This window comes from Nothobranchius furzeri, chromosome 5, assembly GCF_043380555.1.
Source record: "Nothobranchius furzeri strain GRZ-AD chromosome 5, NfurGRZ-RIMD1, whole genome shotgun sequence".
Classification (NCBI taxonomy): domain Eukaryota; kingdom Metazoa; phylum Chordata; class Actinopteri; order Cyprinodontiformes; family Nothobranchiidae; genus Nothobranchius; species Nothobranchius furzeri.
The window spans coordinates 77,266,214-77,281,030 of NC_091745.1; the positions used below are offsets into that span (position 1 = coordinate 77,266,214).

At 45.6% G+C, this 14,817-nt stretch overlaps 1 protein-coding gene and 1 long non-coding RNA gene across 3 annotated transcripts in view; one reads left to right on the top strand and one right to left on the bottom strand.

The window, feature by feature from the left end:
- Positions 1-2,630, bottom strand: part of LOC139069886 (uncharacterized) — a 4,803-nt gene extending 2,173 nt beyond the window's left edge. The window contains exons 1-2 of the long non-coding RNA XR_011520557.1: positions 2,513-2,630; positions 1-1,306 (exon numbers count right to left, since the gene is read on the bottom strand). The exon at positions 1-1,306 is cut by the window's left edge and continues 2,173 nt beyond it. This is a non-coding gene — a long non-coding RNA (uncharacterized lncRNA). The remainder of the gene's footprint in view (positions 1,307-2,512) is intronic.
- The window catches only part of cacng8b (calcium channel, voltage-dependent, gamma subunit 8b), a 45,593-nt gene continuing 32,398 nt past the window's right edge, over positions 1,623-14,817 (top strand). For both annotated transcript variants that reach the window (XM_054741131.2, XM_054741132.2), the window contains exon 1: positions 1,623-1,920. The gene's annotated coding sequence lies outside the window, so the exon portion shown is untranslated. The remainder of the gene's footprint in view (positions 1,921-14,817) is intronic.

Below are 14,817 nucleotides of genomic sequence, written 5' to 3' on the forward strand. Positions count from 1 at the left end.
AAATATATTATTTAGTCTGGCAATGCTCCATCGACGACTCGGTCGTGGGGCGGGTTCTACCATTGTCTTTCAAATGATGTCTGCATGCTACTGGACAATGAACAACGTGACGTACTAACTGCAATGGATGTCGGTAAACGAGGCAGTCCGGTGTTGAAGAAGGAGAAAAAACTTTTTTTTTCTGAACTAATCACTTAAATACATCTATCTATAGGATTGAAACCCCTCTAGAGAGCTGTGATTGTCCAGCCAGAATGCTGCTAGGGGCTGCGGAGGCTCCAATGGAGCGTTCCTAGACCAAACTTAGCAAAGCAAGAATTTGGTCTAGTTCGCTAGGCTAACACTTAGCAACTGTTTTTATTGTGGCTAGTTGTTAGCTCACATGTTCAGTCACTGTTACGTCTCCATTCGTAGGTCGCTTCAGATGAAAGCATCTTCGAGTTGTATACTCATTACCATTGTCTTTGTTTTTCTAAACTAAGGCCGTTCTAAAACAGGATAGATATTTCCTCGTCATGGAAACCCGGAATAAAAACGCTGAAAAGTCTTTTTAATGAAAAACAGACTAAGAAACGCTGTTGTTATGATTTAGAAAACAATCAATGTGAACACAAGTTAATTTGGATGTGTGTGTGTGTGTGTGTGTGTGTGTGTGTGTGTGTGTGTGTGTGTGTGTGTGTGTGTGTGTGTGTGTGTGTGTGTGTGTGTGTGTGTGTGTGTGTGTGTGTGTAAGTGGATCTCTCTTTTCACCATCAGTATTACTGCATGAAAGACCCGTCACTCTGTATTAGCTCTCACTCTCTCTCTCTCTCTCTCTCTCTCTGTCTGTCTGTCTCTCTCTCTCTCTCTCTCTCTCTCTCTCTCTCTCTCTCTGTCTGTCTGTCTCTCTCTCTCTCTCTCTCTCTCTCTCTCTCTCTCTCTCCGTGTGTGTGTGTGTGTGTGTGTGTGTGTGTGTGTGTGTGTGTGTGTGTCAGAGGGGGGTGAACTGGGCAGAAAAGCCATTTTAAAGCAACTGAAGGTCATCTCTCTGTTTCATGCATCCTCGCTGCAGCACCGGCTCCATTCTCATAAATTACATAATCTGCATCCTAAACAATGACATCACTCATTTGAACGCATAAACATCTGAACCCTGATCAGCTGTTGTCATTATTAGACCCCTCCTGTTTCATGTCCACTCGGGGACATTGACCTGTAGACGGCTGATGCCATTTTTAAACATCTCTCTGCAGGGCTGCGCTCGTGCTCCATCGCCCATGAAAGGACCACGTGGCCGTCAGCATCAGCATCATCACCGCACCGGTCCCTGTGATATTCCAGTAAGAAAACAGACATCAAACACACATTTGACCTGATCTACACGCTCCAATAAGCACCCCCCAGACCCCCAGGACGACACAAAAGAGCGGAAACAGCGTCATTCTACAGCATTCACTAATATCAGCACGCGCTCCGTCATCTTTTAGCTTTAAGTTTTTGGTGGGACGCGACAAGTTGCCTGCATGCTCTCGGTGTGAGAGGAAAAAGATGAAGGCATCCAACCGGAGTGGAGGAGGGGGAGGGAGGGAGGGAGGAGAGACGCATTCTCCCCGAACACACACACACACACACACACACACACACACACACACACACACACACACACACACACGGCAGACAGATCCGTGCTCAGTGACGTGTTTCCTATTAGCCCTTTTTTTAAATGCAGCCTTTCCCCCTCCACAGACTCATCTCGGCTGAATCCGGTTCCCCCTTTGACTCGTTCTTTAGCTTCCCGTTTCAACTCTTGAATCAGTTCCTTTATCTGCTTATTGTCTCGTTGTTTATCCGTCCACCACCCCCTCCTCCATCTACCCCCCTCGGTCTCCTTCTCTTTGGGGAGCGCAGAGAAGCTCTGAATTCAGATCAGATCATCCGCAGGTAAGACCTCCGTTCCTGTTGGAGTTTGCAGCCTGGTAGTTTACCGACGGTTCTGCTCAACTTATGACTTAATGATCCTCCGCGCTCTCTTTAATTGAACGATCCTTTCACAGGCTTCTGTTGTTGCGCGTGCCTACAATTAGCGATTATTATGCAAATAAAAACCTTCACGTGATGGCTTGACTCCCTCTGCTTTCACATGTACAAAAATATCTGTTAAATTTGCATAAATGCTCGTCCACTTCCTCTCCTTAGGATTATTTCACTGCGCGTAAAACCTAACGTGGGGATTTTTGCCTCCCCATCATGCAGTCCGGACAGTTTTCTCCCCCCTCTCTCTCGCCCTCTCTGCCGGTCGCTTGGTGCTACATAGGCGTCGATTTTCTACCGTAGCCTCTGCATGCAGGGTGATGTGTGTGTGCAGCTCACTCTGTTTTAATGAATGCACCGCAGTCCGCGTCACTAGAACGCGGGTCGGTGCAGCGCTGGGCCAAAATGTCCCATAATCTGGCAGCAGCTCCGCCCGCAGCCCGATCGGGTGGACGCAGAGGTAAAGAGGCAGCAAACGATCCTGTCGATCACTCGGTCTCACCTGTGATCACAGTCAGGCTACAGGTGCAGAGAGATGTCTCAGAGCCGTCGGTGTGCACTGCAGCATTCAGGGAGTCTCTGTGCCATGATGTCAGCACACGACTGTCTTCACCCGAGCTGCAACTTGTTACTTTTGCATCTAAAGGGAGAGAAATATTACGCTCACGTGCAGCCGATGGGCTCCTTTACGGGAGTGATGGGAAATAGCCTCAGGTTTAATGCCACTGGTCTAGTGTTGATGCAGATGCTCTGATTTTCTTGCAGTTTCGTGGCTGAACGTCATTATTGTGTGAGTTTGTGCTGCGGATTGCATTTACACGTAAATATGTACATCCCCATTTGCATTTGCAGCTGTAAAACAGACAACTTTCACCAAAATCTGTAACTTAAAACCTAAAACCTTCATATTGTTGGTTTATTAATTCATCCTGTTTGAAAAGCTTTCATGGTTTTGTTTGTTTTCACTCACTATAGTTCTGAGGAGGCAAACGTGCAGAAAATGGATCCACTTGTGCCGTTTATTTAGAATTTAAAAATTCCCTTTGAGATCTACAGTAGATGAAGCAGGTGAGAAAATGGGATGGAGCTCTGCAGGTTTCACAAAAGCAAGCTGCACTAAATAACCTTATTAGGATTTTCAGACAATCACAGCTTCATTTATATGATTTTTATTTTTCCCCCAGTTTCATGAAGTCGGATGAACTTCATGACGCTTCTGAACTCTTTATGGTTTTTATAAATGAGCTTTTCGTGCTCCTGCGCCCTTTTGATACGTATTTTTGTCTCTTCACCTTTTGGATCTCTCCTTCAGAGTGCAAAAGCACCCGCTTCAAGGGGCTTCAGTTTTATTTTAGCATTGTCTACATAAAAAGCCATAAATGTCTTAAAATAGTTTTTCCAGATAACCTTAATATTTCTGTCTGAGGTCTTCCACCTGACGCGTGAGCGTCACATGATGTTCGCGAAGCGTAGTCCGCATCAGTTAAGCTTGGTTTATGCTTGACGCATCCGCAAGGTTCGCACGGCCCAAACTTTCTGCACCGCGCACCTAGGAAATTTTCTAAAGCTTGGTTTATGCTTGACGCATTCACTTTCCGCTTGGTGATGCGGCTCGCGGATGGAACACGCTTCACAACTTGCAGCGTTTATGGTTCATGCGGCTTGTCTCTGCGGTGAGCCAATATTCTCCCAAACTGTAGGGGGCAGCATGGAGCTCTATGGCATGCATCCAACACTACACCATAGTAGAAGTAAAAATTACTGTTGTTTACAACATGGCATTCCAGCATTTTAACAGCGTCCTCGTCTTTTCCGACAGTGCGAGCTATTTCTCTCCAAGAATTATTAACAACATGTTGATCACGGTGATCTCTGAGAACTGAATCATACACATGTCTGTATTTACAAACCTCTGCCATACTACTTCTTGCCGGTCCGCCATGTTTTTCCACGTCCGACCGTCCACGTGGTTAGAAAATGTCCTAGGTGCGCGGTGCGGAAAGTTTGGGCCGTGCAGAGGCGCGGTGGAGGGGCGTGGTTGTTAAAATGACGCATTTTCGCCACGCGGAGCCGCGCGAACTTCACAGACGCGTCAAGCATAAACCAACCTTAACCACGCGGACAATCGGACGAGGAAAAACATGGCAGACCAGCAAGAACTAGTAAGGCAGAGGTTCGTAAATACAGACATTTGTATGATTCAGTTCTCAGAGATCACCGAGATCAACATGTTGTTAATAATTCTTGGAGAGAAATAGCTCGCACTGTCGGAAAAGACGAGGATGCTTTTAAAAATGCTGGAATGCCATGTTGTAAACAGTAATTTCTACTTCTACTACGGTGTAGTGTTGGATGCATGCCGTAGAGCTCCATGCTGCCCCCTACAGTTTGGGAGAATATTGGCTCACCGCAGAGACAAGCTGCATGAACCATAAACGCTGCAAGTTGTGAAGCGCGTTCCATCCGCGAGCCGCATCACCAAGCGGAAAGTGAATGCATCAAGCATAAACCAAGCTTTAGCCTCCATTCGAATTGGATGGGTGCGTTTCCACCAGTCTTGAACCTGCATGCTAAATTACTAAAATTACACCCTTTCCCCTTATTTCCACCCGACGTGAACGCGGCGTGTAATTGTAATAGCCACATTTTACCCACCAACACCCTTTCAACCAGGAGCGATTCAGATGCAAAACGAGGGCAAAAGCATTCCAGGCCGCTGCTCCTGCAAGCGCACAAAATCACGTGAGAATTGCAACACCGCACGTGATTTCAGAAGTCTGCATAATAACAAGGAGAAAGACAGCTGCATGTCTCCAAAAAAGTCAGTGGTATTGTGACTTTATTTTGAAAGTTTCTGGATGTTTTACACAGTTTCTGACTTCCTGTCTGGCCAGATATAAACTGAGGAGTTTGATGTGTTTTGGAAGCATAGCTCATAAAAAATGGACTCAAAACATAATGATAGCGAGGCTTTTCTTCTGGGACGTGTTCTTAACTTTACACTTCACTGCCGGTGGAAAGGAAGCCGACAACGGCGGCTAATTGCTGCGTGGTACATTTTGCGGCCTTTTTGCGGCGTTTCACGTCTAGTGGAAAGAAGGTTGTTTTTTTATGCACTATTGTCCCTGAAAGAGTGAAGCTCAGCAGTTCGTATCGGGCCGGACAGGAAATCAAACATGAAAGTAGCATAAAACGTCTGGAAACTTTCAAAATAAAATACACATGCAGATTTCTGGTTGTGTGATTAGTAAAACCTCCGTAGTCGAGGTAAACCGAACAGAAAGTAAGCCACATCCCTTTTAGGATAAGCTGCTGTTTTCCTCCTTGTGTGTTATTCCGTGGGCTGCTGAAAACAAACATGGTGTTGCGCTTCACCGGTCATTCCGTGGCCTCGTTGGAATGCTTTCACTGCTGCTTCCCATCTGAAACGCTCCTGGTAGGAAGGGACTCGCTCCGGCACTTCCAGGGAAAATGCATCGACTTACGCGCCACCTAAGCAGCCAGTGGAAGGACCAGTTATGTCTTAGTCCAGCCTCCATCATTAAATCTGTAGCCAAGGTGGAGAAACACAGGTTCGGGGTTACCATGGTGACCCTAATGACCCACTGTTAGCATCTTTAACATTTCCCATTACAATCAATGATTTTTGTTGATTTGAGGCAGTTGCTGCGAAGATTTCCTTCAGAAAGGTTTCATCTTAAACATTTGTGTTTTTTTCTTTTTACATTTTAAAGAATACGTTATTTTGGCCACTAAACAAGCGGCTCCAAACCTCTGAACACAAGATCTACGTGTGAGTATTTCAGTGTTCCCGCTGACCTTTCCCCTCTCCACGGAGGATGACTGATTCTTTCATTAAGTGCAGCTGGTCTTGTTGCCTGTTGGTCCCCCCCCAGCTCCTCCACCTGCCGCGCGCTGAACTTCACCACGCCGTGTGTGTGTGTGATGTGAGTGTGGGTTTGATGATCATCTCTGTGGATTTTACATTCTTTTCAGACCTCCTCAGTCAGCTCTAAGACCTGCTGTTTACTCTCTAAGGTGACTCACTGCGGTCAATAATGATGTGAAGCCAACGCAGGGTTGAGTTGTGTTCGTGGCGCCGACCAGATCATCTGATGCTTAAGCGGTCCACAGCAACCTGAAACAATCCCTCTTACGTTGTTTCAGCTGCGCCCCTTCACTCATATTTAATGGCGGTTTGGGTGGTCGAGTCTGTTTCTCGCTGTTTCTCTCAGAGGGGAAATAATTCTGCCTCCATCATCATATCTGTCATGTAGCTGTTCAGAGGATCAATGCCTTTGCTGCAATTTTCTTGATGGTCGGAGGTTTGAGAGCGGTTCCCTTCTCTCTTTAGTCCTACAGGGACTGAGGAGGAAACCCATGCACGTTTCTGCACAATCAGCACGTTGCGTAACGTCTGCTCTGTTCAAGTCAGTAAAACTAGTTCAGCTCGTTCATCAAATGAGATCATTCTAACTAACTACAGAAAATAACCCAAAGGAGACACGTTAAAACTTCACATGGCCGATATAAAACGTGTTTATGAGGTTCTTTGCACAAAATCTCTCCAACATTCAGCAGCAGAGCCTTCCAGAATGAGCATTTCAGTGCTCTGTCACTTTAAGAAAACAAGTTGGAGACGGCCACACCCACCCATTCCCCAATCGGGCTGCTATAACCTGAGAAGCTCCTATATCCTGAAAGAAGGCCGCTGCTCATTGGCGGTTCTAGAGACAGGGCCACAGGGAAATTGGCCCCAGCTGTGGCTCCCTAAAGTGCCCCTGTCCTGTCACTCATCTGCTCTTTCCAAAATGATCACATTAAAGGTGGATGCTATTTCAGCCCCAAACACTAGTGCTGCTAATGAGTCAAAAATTAATTTCCCGCATGAAATGTTATGTAAGGATGTTGGACTAAGACTTGGCCCCCCTGTACATATTGTGGCCTCATACTCAGAAAAATCCTAGATCCACCACTGCTGCTGCTCCTCTAGCAGCATGTGAGGGGTGGTTCTATTCTAATTTGATCTTTTGTGATGTCACAAATGGGGATTTTTGGAAACGTGTTGTTTTAGGCACATAATTCCTAAAACCAGACACTCACAGAACACTGATGGGCAGTTTCTTTTCACGTTTGGAGTGTTTTTAGAGGCAGTAGAGACCCACACGGCAGCACAAAAACATGCACAAGCCGAAAATCCATCGAGCAAATTCTTCTTTCAAAATTTCCTTTTTGAATCCCGTCTGAGCAACAATCAACCCAAAGCGTTGATGTTTTTAAGAGCTCCCTCCATGTTAGCGTGGACTTTGACTGCAGGGTTTTAAGGGTCTGCGATCAAACCGCAGTGGCAGTTGGCGTTTCGTGTGGGTCTCTACAGCCGTCAGCGCTGCGGGATGAGGTGCTTTCCTTAGATTTCTGCTCAGATCCAAAAGCTGTGCAGAAAGCGGGAACGATTTTCATCGAAGGGGGCTGATTTAAAGTCAATCAAACTGTTCTCACACAGGTCAAGTACGGGTTAACCTGTCACAACGCAACCGTGAAGCTACACCATTCAGAGGAATTTAGGGAAAGCACAAAATCTACTTCAGCTGAGCAGATTTCAGTAAAGAAGATGAAATGTCGCTACAACTAATGCATTCCTGCAGCCAGACGGGAAATGCAGCAGCTGCTGAATGAACCGGTGCTTAGTCTGTGGATCGTACTGTAGTAACAAGTTACTTCTCTGTGCCTTCAGATCAATTCTTTACAGTTTGGATGCCATAACCTGTCTTGTAGGTATTTTTTGTTTTTTCAGGGCAGCTTTTAGTATTTGTCACGCGTTCGTCCTGCTTCCATCACCGGTATCGCTCATCATGAACATCTTTGTAAATTAGGGCTGAAAAGATAAAAACAGAGGGAATTTCATTGTCTTTCTTTACTTTTGACTTAAATCTAAAACAGACGTTATTTTGTAAATAAAGGAACTTAGACGGCCACGGCGAAGGACCTGGAGTTGGAGTGAAAGCTGCTAGGCTGGAAGGTAAAACTGCAAAATTTCAAGCTTTCAGGCGATGAGTGGGACACGTTTTATTTGCTGGAAAGCAGCTTCCTGTCTGAATGACATTTATTTGTTGAGAATCAAAGATGAAGTTATCTGTGCGAACTTTTAGTTACTCACTCCCCGTCTCGGTCACGGAGGTCAGCCGACCAGTTTCTCCTGGAGGTGCCGAGAACAAAGAGAAAGCTCAGGGGTGATGGAGCTTTCTCAGCAGCAGCTCCAAGGTTGTGGAACGCACTCCCGATCCAGATTAGGATGGTTTCGTCACTGTCGGGTTTTAAATCGCTTTTAAAGACTCATCTGTTCTCCGTTGCTTTTAATTCAGTTTGAGAATGCATCTGTTTTCAGTAGCTTTTATGTCAGTTTGATACGTTTGTTTTTGTCATGTTTTTACTTTGTGATGAACTTTTTCATCTTATTTTTAGAATTTTTAGGGAACTTCTGTTCTTTTTGGCTTGTTAAGCACTTTGGTCAGCTTTGATGCTGTTGTAAAGTGCTTTATAAATAAACTTGACTTGACTTGTACAAAATGTTTGCTTCAAAGTGGACCTGAAATCAAACCTGGTTCCAGAACACTATTTAGTTGCAATCGGAAGAGGAACACAGGGTGGTGTCTTGATCACATGTGGCGTTGCTGCCGAGCTCCTTCAGGCTAGAGTGTTAAAATGAAAGGAAACACGGGCACAAGTTTCACTTTTTAAACTGAATCAGTCGAGATGATAAACTGGAGCAACGCAGAGCTTCAGGAGCCTCTCTCCGTTAGAGCTGGAGCTCGGCTCACCAGAGACGGCATGCCTCAAAAAAAGGTAACGCATAAAGCAAGTCATGTCCAAGTTCAGTGGAAGTCCGCTGCAGCGCAGAGACTACCCCATACCCCGCATTACCGCCACGGTCTGACCACTTGTAAAGGACCTAAGGCTCGCTGATGCCAGCTCAGCATCGTAGCAAATTAGTGGATTTGTTTCCTAAAAGAGGCTAATGATTGACAGCACCCCTCACCTCCCATGGTCTCAGTGAAACAAACCACTTACAAGCACACGCACACACACACACACACACACACCGCTTGAATGGAGAAACAGCAGCATGCTTCATAGTCTGGAGGATTTCTCTCCAACTCCTTCACCAGCGGAACGGGAGGAGGACAGCGGCTCTGAGCCGTATCGTTTCTTATCGACTTGTGAGCAGCTGACCTAGCCAGAGGTGTGGCCGAGACTCGGCTGCAGTGCAGTAATGTCGCATGGTACGGCTTAGCCAATAGCAAAGGCTGATTCAAATTCTAATGCAGTGCAAGAATATTAATCATTTAAACAAGATGCAGTAAAATAATAACTACACGTGTCTACAGCATCATAAGATGCTCATTTGTATTAGGGCTGGGCGATATGGCCAAAAAATAAAATCTCCCCCCAGAAAAGGACACCAAGAAGTACGAACAGCAGACCACTTGAAGCTAATTTTGCTTTTATTTAATCAAAATCAAAATGTGTAATGCTCTTCAGGGATGAATAGTGAATAACTGAAAACCCTCTTGGAATCAAAGTGCCAGGTGTGTTTTGAGTCATACTTTGTTGTCTAGACTGAAATGAGACAAACGATCCCATTAGAGTAACACCATTTTCTCAAACATTAACAATACATTCAAATACAGGTAAAACTAAACCAACCCAAACAGTGCGACAGCTAACAGGGATAGATGCATCTTACTTCTCAATCCAAAAACAGGAAAAAAAATTATCTGTCTTTAACTTGCATTTACGCTAAATGATTTACTTTGCATAGAATTTTAAATAAAAACAAAAGTGCAAAACTTCTTTCTTGGGTAAAATACTAATGTAAACAAAAATTTAGAGTACAAAAATTGCTGAATAAATAATACGTCAACTCCAACTGAAACTGATAAAGTGCCAACTTTGGTTAAAAAAATAACTTTAACAAACGATTTGTGTCCCTGAATGTAGAAACAGGGGAGAAAAATCACAGTTTGGTTGAGCTGCTGAACATGAGATCTGTACTTAAGTTTCGGTCAATAACATTTATACATTTCTGGCAAGGAAAATCAGCCTGTCCACTGCCTCTGGCTTGAGGCAAGCTCGGCTGCATGTGACAACTCCCCCTGCCACACCGAATAGCCTCACAGATGGGGCACTTGTTGCAGGGATACTGAGGTATTTCTTGGCCAGGTGGCTGAGCCTTGAGAAGTTTGATTTGTTGCTCTTCCACCATTGCAGTGGATCAGTGTCAGGATCTACCTCTGGCGTGAGCAGATAAGTCGCAAGTTCAGTCTCTATTTTAGCCTCTTCCGACTGGTCAGGGCCAGGGGTCGGCACACTCTTCTTGAAGAAAGCTGCTAAGGTCTTTTTTCCTCTTGGGATTTGGCTGAGGCCTTGCCTCTTGGTCCACCTGCACAACTGGACCAGGCTGTGGTGTGCTTTTGTCAGTGGGGAAAGACGGAAGTTCACTGACAGCTCTTCTTTTGATTTGCTCCACCTTGTCTGGGTCGATGTAGGATGTCCGGAATCTTAGATCCATCAGAGAGGAAGTTCATCTTTGACAGGATCGCTGTATTTGTTAACAAGGTATCCCAGTATGTTGCTTTTGATTGTTTTGGTGAGCTCTGTGTCGTTGTCCTCAGGCTGCAAAAGACTTGTTTTGAACAGATGGAGAACAGGCTTGATGTACGAGACACTAACATACATTTCCCCTGATAAAGCATCTGTAAAATCTTGGAGTGCTTTAACCGCCTTGTTTACTGACTCCAAAACTTCGACGTCTTGCCAAGAGGGCACGAGATGGCGGCTTTTAACTCGTTCACTGCCAGCCGTTTCCTGATCGCTAAAGGCCTTCGCTGCCAGCGTTTCTCACCGTTTTTACTGTTTTTTTAAGAGTCACAGAACGTTGCGCGCTAGGATGATGTCGATGCCAAAACAACCAAAACAAAGAGGAGACTCACCTCTTACATCAGGAAGAAGCCGCGTGTTTCGAGCGTTATCCGTTCTTTCATAATCCGTTGTCGAATTGTGATCGGCAGACGCTTTTCCGGTTCGCGCCTCACTTTTTTTACAGGAACGGCCCAAAACGATCTCCAAACACATGGATGTGTTGCTTCCTGATCAAGTGATCTGTGACGTATGCGGATGAAGATCGGCTTCAGGGCTGAGATGTTTGTTCTCTCAGCGCGGGGGCTCGTTGCGATGCTCAAACAGTAAAAAATGCAAATGACGACTTTAGTCGTCAATGGCAGTGAATGAGTTAACTTCAGACCCCAGGACACGGGCAATAGCCTTCTCCTGTTCCAGGAATCGCTCCATCATCTTTTGGCGGGAGCCCCACCTGGTTGGAGATTCTACTATAAGCTGATGAGGGGCGAGGCCCAGCTCTGACTGAGCTAAACCCAGCTCTCTTCTTTTCTTCCAACTGTAGGAAAAAGCAGCAACTATCTTCTTGCAAACTCCAATGGCCCGGTCCATGCGGGGATCCTTAACACCATTCTCTGTATGATAAAGAATAAAACACAAAGACATACGTCACTATTGGGGACTTGAATAAACATCTAAAAATGATTTCTTCTGTACGTCTTCTTATGTATGAACACAGTAACTCCTGCAGTCGTTACTCTGAATATATGTTTGGTGTATATTATTTTTATGTTTTCATCCATGGGCAGAACTTTGCAGCAGCACAGTGATAAATAAGCACAAATACTGTTAATATATTTAGAAGAAAGAGTATTCAAAAGGACACGTGATTAATACGAGCAGAATTCTGTGCCATTGGGAGCTGAATTTGAATCACTCCAGGTTGAAATACAATTTTCTGTTTCAGAAGCAAATTTAAAAAAGCTAAACTGAACCTGAGGGGAGGGGGGTGAAAGTGAGCGTTTGGAGGCTCAATTTGCAGTAGAATAAAATACACTTTCAAACCAAATTAATCCATTTTCAAAATACAAAACTCAATTTCAATTTAATGACAATCGTTTCCAAACTGAACTTTGAACTTTACCCTCTCAACAGGAAATCTTTATTCACCTTTCCAGTGTCAAACTGGTAGCATTTATGTTTACCTGCCGCTCCTGCAGTGTCACACTCTAAAACCTCCGGGCGGAACACAAACTATCATTGCAATTTCCGTTGCTACTGTAGTGAAAGACGAGCGTCAAACAGCTTGGCTGTGGCTTGATGTGCTCTGTCGAAATGTCATATTTTATTTTACTTATTGTCAGACTTACCGATAGCGTTGTGTAGTTTGTGTCCAAAGCACTGGAGGTTTCAGGGCTTTAATCACGTTGGTCCCGCTGTCAGTCGTCATGCAGGATAGAGGATTCTCAGACAGGTTCCAGCAGTCAAGAGCGTCTCTCAGTCCTTTGGCGATAAGTTCACCGGTGTGGTCCTCGGGAAAGTATGACGTTTGGAGGGAAATACTACGTAAATCCCACGCGTTGTTAATGAAATGCACCGTTAAACTCATATACGGCTGCGTAGTTCGACTGCTCCACATGTCGGTTGTTGCCGAAAAAAAGGACAGGTCCTCCAGTTCTCTGCCAACTTTTTTGCGTGTGTTTCTGTGCAGCTGCGGCAAGACTACTTCACTGAAATACTTTCGGCTGGGTAGCTCATACCTGGGATCCAATGTTTTCATCAAATTTATAAACCCCGTCTTCTCCACGGTATATATGGCTACCATGTCTTTTGCTATATACAAAGCGACCGCGTCGGTGATTGTAGTCCACCGGGCCCCTTTCTTGTCATGCGGTCCCCTGTGCGAACGATTTGGCTACAGTTAGCTGTTTTTTAGCCGCTGGTTCTTGGTCACTGCGGCTTTGTTCCTCTCGGAGAGACTAGCATTTTTCGTGTTCAGCTTGATGCCTCTGGTTAAGGTGTTGAAACAAGTTAGTGCTGCTGCTGCCTTTGATTGCGACGGGTTTTAGACAAAGGTTGCAGCGCGGGGTCTCTTGTTTTATGTCTGTTGCAGCAAACCCATAGCAGTTCCAAACAACAGATGATTTTATCCCTTTCTTCGGAACAAACTTCCCACTCGCACCGCCGTCACCGGTCGCCAAGTGGTCGCTTGCTGTCTGTTGTTTTGTGTGTTGTTGCTCGCTCGTGGGTGAGGAACCTGATGCTACGGGACCTCCGGAGGGCCAAAAAGGCGCCATTACAAAAAACTCGATTTACCTACTTTATGAATCGCCCGCAAAAAAAAATCGAATTAATTCATTTGATTGATTTTTCGCCCAGCCCTAATTTGTATATTAAAAAAATAGATCATTTGGGGGTGACTTGCTCTTTAAAGTCCTACCATTCCTTCATGGAACATCCCATGATCCTGTGATGCGGGGATAGCTGTTTGAGGCATCTCATACGGCATCACAAGGTCTTGCTCTTTAGAGTATATGTGGCGAGCGACTGAGCTAATAACACATCAGACTTTAGCTCAGTATCTGTAAAAATGACAGAGTTATAGTCATTCTTTTATTAATGTCTGCAGCCATCATAAAGTTGGTTGACTCCAGAAGTCAGTTAGATGTGGATGTTCTTCCAGTCATTTCATCTAACGACCAATAATTTCCTCTGCAGGTCATTTTATTGTTATCATCCATGTAAGTCTTAAGGATCCTCCACTGTTTAACCGTCTAACCGAGGGACGGCGGTGTCTGAATAGTGAGGGTGTTCCTTATGCATGCTTGCACGCGTGTTTAAAAGAAGCTTCATGGGTTCGTGAGCATCAGGTCATTCCAAGGCACTTTACTCTGAGAGCCTCTTAGACCGAGGTGTTACTGCCTCTGCCTCCCTGGGCACTCCTCCTACGACGGACAACGGCCTGGTCGCGTGCACTCATAGGTGGACTCATCACGTTCACTTAGTGGCAGGTCAGCTTCCCTTTGAAGCTGCTTTTGAAGATGACCTATTTTAGGATTTTATCGTCATCATTTTAGTGTTGCGTGGGTTTGAGCCTGCGTACGTGTTCACATCGCCAGGAGTGTGTTTGGATCTTAGTCTGTGCACCTGCATGTGTGTGTGTGTGTGTGTGTGTGTGTGTGTGTGTGTGTGTGTGTGTGTGCGCGCGCGTTTGTGCTGACATAGATGCAAGTGTGCATAAACGTGTGCATGTTTCAGCAGTGAGCTCAGGTGTGCAGTGTCCTGTGATGATTAAGGAGATGAATCTTACCTGCTCAGATTCAGCACGGCCATCTCAAAATAGAAGAAACTGTTTATATTTTTAGAATCGTCTGGTGAGCTCGTTTTTTCTGATGGTCAAGCAGTCAGTTTTAGCTCATCAAACACGTTTCCCCGGCCGCCGGTGTTTGAAAACTGCTTTGCAGGTTACTGCAGTTTTTCACATGTGGAAAAACGTATTACAGTTGTCATCATTTAATCAATAGGAGCTAAGTTGTCTGTGGCTTTCTGCCTCTGGTAGGGTCACCCATGGCAAACAGGCCATAGGTGAGGGATCAGACAAAGAGCAACCCGAAGACCTCTTATGATGAGTTATATAAATGGAAACCGCGTTCCCTTGCCCGGATGTGGGTCACCGGGGCCCCCCTCTGGAGCCAGGCCTGGAGGTGGGGCACGTTGGCGAGCGCCTGGTGGCTGGGCTTTCATCCATGGAGCCCGGCCGGGTACAGCCCAAAGAGGAAACGTGGGTCCCCCTTCCCATGGGCTCACCACTCGTGGGAGGGGCCAAAGGGGTCGGGTGCAGTGTGTGGTGGGTGGTAGTCGAGGGCGGGGCCCTTGGCGGTCTGATCCTCGGCTACAGAAGCTGGCTCTTGG